At 40.4% G+C, this 7,681-nt stretch overlaps 1 long non-coding RNA gene across 1 annotated transcript; it reads right to left on the bottom strand.

Annotated features, from left to right (window-relative positions):
* Nucleotides 1-119: 119 nt before the first annotated feature.
* LOC139120780 (uncharacterized) lies at nt 120-2,223 on the bottom strand. Its single transcript, XR_011549143.1, has 3 exons — nt 2,084-2,223; nt 1,061-1,100; nt 120-256 (listed from the first exon to the last, which is right to left on the bottom strand). It is a non-coding gene; the product is annotated as an uncharacterized lncRNA (long non-coding RNA).
* Nucleotides 2,224-7,681: the final 5,458 nt, after the last annotated feature.

Here is a 7,681-nt window from a genome sequence, read left to right on the forward strand (position 1 = left end):
TACAGCAACACAAATGGATGACATGACAAAAGTCAACAGGAAACTTGAAGCAGCCGTTGACAGTTTTGATTTCAAAATAAATGAGACTACAGACATGGACATTAATATTTCAGACAGTATTGAGTCAAATATTGAATCTTTAATTGTAAATAATAAAACAACACACAAATGTTCAATGTGCAGTATGCAATATGCGACGAGGCCAAGTATCAACAGGCATCTGCAAAATGTCCATGGGAAACTCCATAAAAAAGACCTGGAACAAAAACAGAGGAACAGTGAAGCAAAATTAGAACAGGAAAAGCTCAGTATTGTGAAATCTATTGAGAGCATCCTCAATGGCAAAGAACCAGAAAATCTGAGTGTCAAAGTCAAAAATAGAGACAGACTGATGATGATTTCAAAAAAATATGAAAGTATAGATGAAGAAATTAATAAAGTAGGTGAAGCAGGTGACTTAATTGCATATCACAGACACACAATGGCAAAAATGATTGAAAACCATACAACAGAAAAATACACAGTTTTGATAAACCACATGAATACACTTTTAAATATTCCCCTCCTAAAAAAGACAGTGAAGGAAAGGTCTGTGGAAGTAAGGAGAGTGAACAAAACAGACTATCAAAGAACAAACAAAACAAAGCCATTCAAGACAGCCTCTCTACCATTGAGAATGCAATGTATATCTCTGAAAATCCCACCAGTAGAGTTTGTCAACTGAAAGCATTCTTAAGAATAAAAGGCATTGTCAAAAAATATGGGGGCGGTTATGAAGGTGGTGCATGCACACGCATGATGGACAATGATGTCCTCAGTGGATGCAATAAATTCTAACCGATTTAAAATATGCAAGCACAATCATATCTTTGATAAGGGAATATAGACTTTTAAATAGCATAATGGCAATTACACAATTTGATGCAAGCACTTTCAAACTAATCAACAATCAATACAATACAAATATCATAGATTTTGATTCTTTAATTTCAACATTTCATTCCAATGCTGTCAACTGGGTCAAAAGGATAATTTGTGAGTTACCTCACATATCACTCACCTATTATATGCATACTGTAGCTGCACATGGACACCAACTCCTGAAAAGAGATAAGGGAATTAATATACACAGCAGCTCAGGAATAGAAATGTCCCATCAACGAATGAAAATGGATATCAGGCGTCACCTGGGTGGGGGGCACTGGGCAAAGACTATTTTAATCAGATGGTTGTACAGAACTGATCCTGAAATTTGGCTGCTTCTCCTGTGAAATTTTGAACTTATAATGACTGCATATGCATAGAATATGAACATTCTTGTACATTAAAAAAATAAATAAACAAAAAAAAATAAATAAAAATAAAAATCAATAAACAATACTATGTGAAATTTTCTATTGATGGCATTGTGTAAAGTCATAAACAATAGAATGATTAATAGATAAACAAACAAACAAACAAACAAACAAACAACAATAAAATCATGTTTATTTACATTTGTTCAGAAAGGTTATACTGCAAAGCATAACGGCATATATTTAGATGGCCAGACGCAGTATGCATCTTGCATTCTGATACACTGCACTGCATCTTTAAAAACATATGTCTCGTTCTTTATGTTTTTCCTAAACCTTTTAACATGAAAGTAAAATGCTGACAACTGACAGACACAGAAAAGTACAGTGGCCATGCCATGGTCAGTCACAGCTGCAGTATAGTACACTGCACTGCCGGAGGTAGATACTGCAGGAATATTCCGTTGTCAAAACCTACTATGTCAGTAGCCTACCTGCCTAGCCTGCCTTTGTACAGGCTAACTACTGACGTAAAACTTAGAAAATTAAAGTAGTTTTTACATGCTCATAGTCAAATTCCTACTCCTCCTGCATTCATGGGTGAATATGGGCGATCGGCATACCATTGCAAAGCTCTCGAGTTGCTTAACAAAAGTACGTTCTCCAAATTCATGACCATCACAGTTGATAAGAAAAAAGGCGCCAAAAATTAAGGAAATCGTTGCTTTTTTCTAAAATTCATATTTTTGACAGAAAAAATGGACAAAATCACGATAATCTCAACGTACCTTTTACCGTCGACTTCCAAGAAATGGCCTTGTACTCCTTTCGTCGGGGTAGGAGTGAAAATGTCAAAGAAGTAGGCTTAAAACAGCAAAATTTACAGCTTTTTGGTCAAAAATGTTCTGATTAATTGCTAAACAATGGCTTCACTGAAAAGAAATCGGAAAAAACCATGAAAATCGGCAGAAATTGCACTTTATGAAAATTGTTCCTTGATCGAGGATGGTCTGGGTCATGCCTTACAGCTGTTGTAAACGCGGCAGTCTGAGATTTCCCAGATTCTTCACAGCGCCCTCTAGCGACCAAAATTCGTATATGCGTTGGTACAAATCGAATGGGATTGTGGGAAAGCTAGCGTCCTGTGAAGTATCCGCTGACCTCCCTCCGAGCTCAGACATTATCTCCGTTCTGTGACGGAGAAGGTCGTACAATTTTCATAGTTCATTGCGCATGCTAAGTAGACATTGCCAATATAATCTACAAGATTTTTTCGCTTTACCTTGTAAAAGAACCTTGTTTTACGGGGTACCAGTCAACTCGCACTTTTTCCAACCCGCCCAGAACCAACTCGCCCGATTCCAACTCGCCCGATTCCAACTCGCCCGATACCAACTCGCCCGATATTATTTTGCAATTTTATGAGTACCTGGTACGCTAGGTCTGCATGGCAGGGCTGTGTGTTTACCGGCGTTATACGGAGGCCGTATAACGCCGGTAAACACACAGCCCTGCCATGCAGAGCTACTGGTACGCTTGCTGCGAATCGGTAGCCTTTGCCACTCGGGTAGCTTGGTCATTGGAGTGGAAGAACATATCAAAGTGGCAGGGCTCGTTTTCGCAGCAACTGGTACGCATAAAACGTTTTATTTCTAACAACAAATATTTCTAACATAGAGAACCACAGGTGCGGCTTGAAATATGTGCCAACACGGAAAACTTTTTATTTGCGAATTTCACGTTTTGCAAATCTCTTGAAAGAACAAATTTCGTTCGGCTTCTTTACGTATAGGGATAGTTACTGCGTACTGGCTCACTTCTTTAGGAACAGCAGGACCGTCTTTCACGAGTTACTGGCCTGGCATGACATGAAAATAGCTGGCCTCGGGCCATCGGGTTAGCGTACATGGAATCTACAACACCCTATCTCAAAACAACGGGCGAGTTGGTATCGGGCGAGTTTGAATCGGGCGAGTTGGTTCTGGGCGTGGAAAAAGTGCGAGTTGACTGTAATTCTGTTTTACTTTACCAACCCTGTCGCCAAATAGAAAACTTTCCCTTGAAAGGAATTTATTTATTTTCCTACAACCAAATACCTAATCAGTGATATTTTAAAAGTTGTACGTTACGTCAAAAAGCAGAGAGGAAATTCTTCCGTACTGATTTCCTGTATTATTATTATTATTATTATTATTATTATTATTATTATTATTATTATTATTATTATTTTGTGGTTTCCAAAGCTTACATAAAACGAAAAAGACTAACATTTTGACAGGACAGGAAACGCCAGCTGAAAGCCATATTAGAGGTGTTGCTAAACACATATTTTCCGCTACAAAAAGTTTTAATATTTTACATGTATTTAAGCTCGGCAGACAGACACTTTATGAAGTTCACAAGCTTAATTTTCAATTTTGATAAGGGGGTCAAAATTATCTCAATGGCAATTAAGCAAATATTTACAACGAAAACATCACGAGATTTCTAAAAGTTAACAGTATTTGCGAATAGAGGTCACTTTCGCAATTTCCAAAGTTATTTTGTGAACACTTGTCAAGGAAGTGTTCGAAGATTAAAGAAAACTCCTCCACGGCTTTCATTTCATTCTCTCCATTGTACAACATACATTGTGACGCAAATAGATACCAACTTTTCGATGCTGCTCGTCGAATTATGAGATAAAAAAGTTGACACAAGAATACCTTGAAAAGATACAGTAGCGTGTAGTTGTGACACGAAAATAGTTTGCAGCAATCTGTACTATCTGACCGCACCAGCTATGCGTGTAACAAAATTATTTAATTATCTCAGAACTGAGTAACCTGCACTATAGCGTTAAACTCCTATTTTGTTAAGAAACGACGAAATCATCTCAATTCCAAGCATTCTTCAATATGCTCACGGCTATCTATTGTCTTCAGTTTCACTTTGCTGCAATCTGCATAGCTGTGATATCGCAGCGGTACTTGTGGCGTGTATCGAACGCGCTCGGGTCATTGAGGTCATCGCCACTGTGGCGATGACCTCAATGACCCGAGCGCGTTCGATACACGCCATACCGCTGCGATATCACAGCTATACAATCTGTAATATCCGACAATCTATGACTCGGCTCCGAGTAACCTTCACTAACGTTAAAACTCCGTCTAGGCTAAAAAAATTACCAATCCGTCTCAGTCTGCAGCATCCTCCAATACACTCAGGACTCTATGAAAGTCCACACATAAGAAAAGTCAATCACTTTGCAGCTATCTGCAAAGGTACAAAAATTATTAGTCTCAGCTCGGAGCAAACTGCACTGACGTTAAACTCCGTCAAGGATGAGAAATTACTGATCTATCTCAGGCCGTAGCATTCTCCAATACACTTAGGACTCTGGGATCAAAGTCCACAGATATGAAAAGTCAATCACTTTGCAGCCATCTGCAATATCTGACAAGCTTTGTATAGTACAAAATAAAATAATGTCTCAGCTCAGAGCAAACTGCACCAAGGTTAAAACTCCGACAATGAAAACAAATTTCAAATCGCAGTCTGTTGCATCTACAATAAACTCAAAACTGTATCTACAGTCCATACATACGAAAAGTCAATAGTTTGAAGCCATCTGCAATATCTGACACGCTATGTATAGTACAGAAATTATAAAATGTCTCAGCTCGGAGCAAACCGAACCCAGGTAACAATCCCGACCATGTAAAGAAATTTCAAATCTATGTCAGTCCGTTGCATCCACAATAAACTCAGAACTCTATCAGTGACGTCTGGCGGTTCGCCTGCAATGAGTCGAGAGCCTGTGGGCAAAACCACTGGTTGCAACGCGGTTACTCCACCGAAAACAATCGGTTTTTTTCACCCAAAATTGTGATCGATCTCCTATTTTGAGCACGCTCAACTTGTCTAGATGCACGATGAGCTAAGCTGTGCTTTTGAACTTACACAAAGCCCACTTTCATCTCTCTATGCGATGGGACCATATCCGTATCAGATGCGCCATATAGTAAATCTCGGTCTTTCACGATAAGCCTCCCACGCACGGTGCACAATAGACAAAACTGCTGATTTTAACGCGCAGTTTCTTTTCCAAAAACAGCCAATTTTTAATTTAAAATCGTGATCGATCCTAGTTTTCGAGCACGCTCATCTTGTTTAGATACACAATGTGCTAAGCTGCGTTTTTAGACTTGTGCAAAGTTCGCATTTCTCTCTCTGTGCGAGGGGACCATTTCGCGTCCGCCATTTTGAATCTTGTTCGATAGCCAGTAACACTGCCCCTGCTCCGCAGAGCTAGCTTTAGAATGGGATGTTGAATTGTGAAATAGGATTTGGAAGTGCATGATGTGTTGTCAAATGAAATTGGGAAGAGCATGTTGAGTTGTAAAATAGGATTTGGAAGTGCATGATGTGTTGTCAAATGAAATTGGGAAGAGCATGTTGAGTTGTAAATAGGATTTGGAAGTACATGATGTGTTGTCAAATGAAATTGGGAAGAGCATGTTGAGTTGTAAATAGGATTTGGAAGTGCATGATGTGTTGTCAAATGAAATTGGGAAGAGCATGTTGAGTTGTAAAATAGGATTTGGAAGTGCATGATGTGTTGTCAAATGAAATTGGGAAGAGCATGTTGAGTTGTAAAATAGGATTTGGAATGGCATGTTGTGTTGTGAAATAGCATGTTGAATTGTAAAATAGAATTCGGAATGGCATGTTGTGTTGTGAAATAGCATGTTGAATTGTAAAATAGAATTCGGAATGGCATGTTGTGTTGTAAAATCAAAGTAGTAATTTTGGCATGGATTGGACACCATAATTACCGGCATCCAACATCACTTTATTACAGAGAGTACAAAACTCTGCTGCACGTTTAAAGCGCAGTGGTCGTCGCGCTGCGCGTGCGTGATTTTTTTGTTGATAAACATAAATTTTTGTAAACATAAGTCTTCTCAACTTCAATAGGAGTGAGATGGGAGCAGTCCCCCACTTTGTTAAGGCCTTTGTAAGACTCAACATCATGCAATAGTAAACTATTAAGATCGGAAACGAACTTCAGTGGTGTATTTCTATCGATAAACTCGTGTAGAGCTACGAACATTGGGACACTACACTCAGCACATTATGTCGCTGAGTTTACTGCACGCAGACACAGTGAACAAATGGGTTTGATCGCGCGCGTTCACACTGGTTGTACACAATGCTATGTACAGTACAGTGAAAATACATAACTAAAATGATCAACAGTGCCTATATATGTAGACCAGCAACAAGCACAATGCCTAACACAAGGTTACACTCAAGACCATGATCGGCAAGCCAGAGCAGGACACGGGAGATGTTGTTGGGAGACGGTCACCGCGTTGACGTACACGGATATAGAGAATCCGGTCCCACACGTACCGGCCCGCGACGACTTGGCCCACAACCAACTGTTGATGACCATGTCTTCTCCTAGTATTACGTGGTAAGAAATAGTAAAATGACAGGAAACAACAGACAAAACGAGCGGGTTTTCGCGGCATTTGGCAGGAAATTGCACGGCTACACCGTGCATAGACGTATCGAGAGATCCTGTGCCCCGGTCCTGTGCACGGTCATGGCAGTGATCCAACCGCTAGCTGGTGTAGGCCTACCGGTGCTGGGCAAACTTCGTTGTTGTACCTCCTGATTGCCGGGTAGGTCTGAATCCTCTTTCAAGTGAGATAACCCCCACATAACAAGAAGACCTATGAAAGGTCCTTCGCTTGACTTGATACCTGTACTCGGAATTCTCGTTTGCACCCCCAAACGGGGTAAACTTTGTAGTTGAGTTGGATTCTCCACAGCCGAGCGTAGCGCGCCATATACCCGGTTTGACACGGACGTTCATACAGACCACGGAACGGAACAGATGCAGAGATGCTTCTTGCTGCAGCGGGCATTGCTCTGCGAGCTGTAGATTTCTGTAGTTTGGGTTGTTGTCTTTGTACTCATGTCGGGCCTCTTGAAATGAAAGCTCTCGTCCTTGCTAGCGATGTCGAAAACTAGCGCCCGGTCGTTGATAGTCTGTTGGCGTATACATGCGTACGTCTAGCTCTATGGCTCGAGCGATAACAGTAGCCGAGCCCCAATCAACTGATTCAAGAAAATCATGAGCAAATGTGATCTCGATCCAGCGCGCAATTATTGTTCAATATTCAGCAGATATTTAACTTAGATTAATTGACCTTTTATTGCGTGTTACATTTGGTTAGTTGGTATGCTTGTGACAGATCAGCCGCCATTTTAACAAGCGGCAATATCGCAAACATTACAATCAACCCGTAACATGTGCGGCGTTCTTGGATTTGTTTACAACAGAGGGGGACCCCTCAGGAGGATGCGCAGCGCGACGACCACTGCGCTTTAAT

The sequence above is a fragment of the Ptychodera flava genome, chromosome 20, assembly GCF_041260155.1.
Source record: "Ptychodera flava strain L36383 chromosome 20, AS_Pfla_20210202, whole genome shotgun sequence".
Classification (NCBI taxonomy): domain Eukaryota; kingdom Metazoa; phylum Hemichordata; class Enteropneusta; family Ptychoderidae; genus Ptychodera; species Ptychodera flava.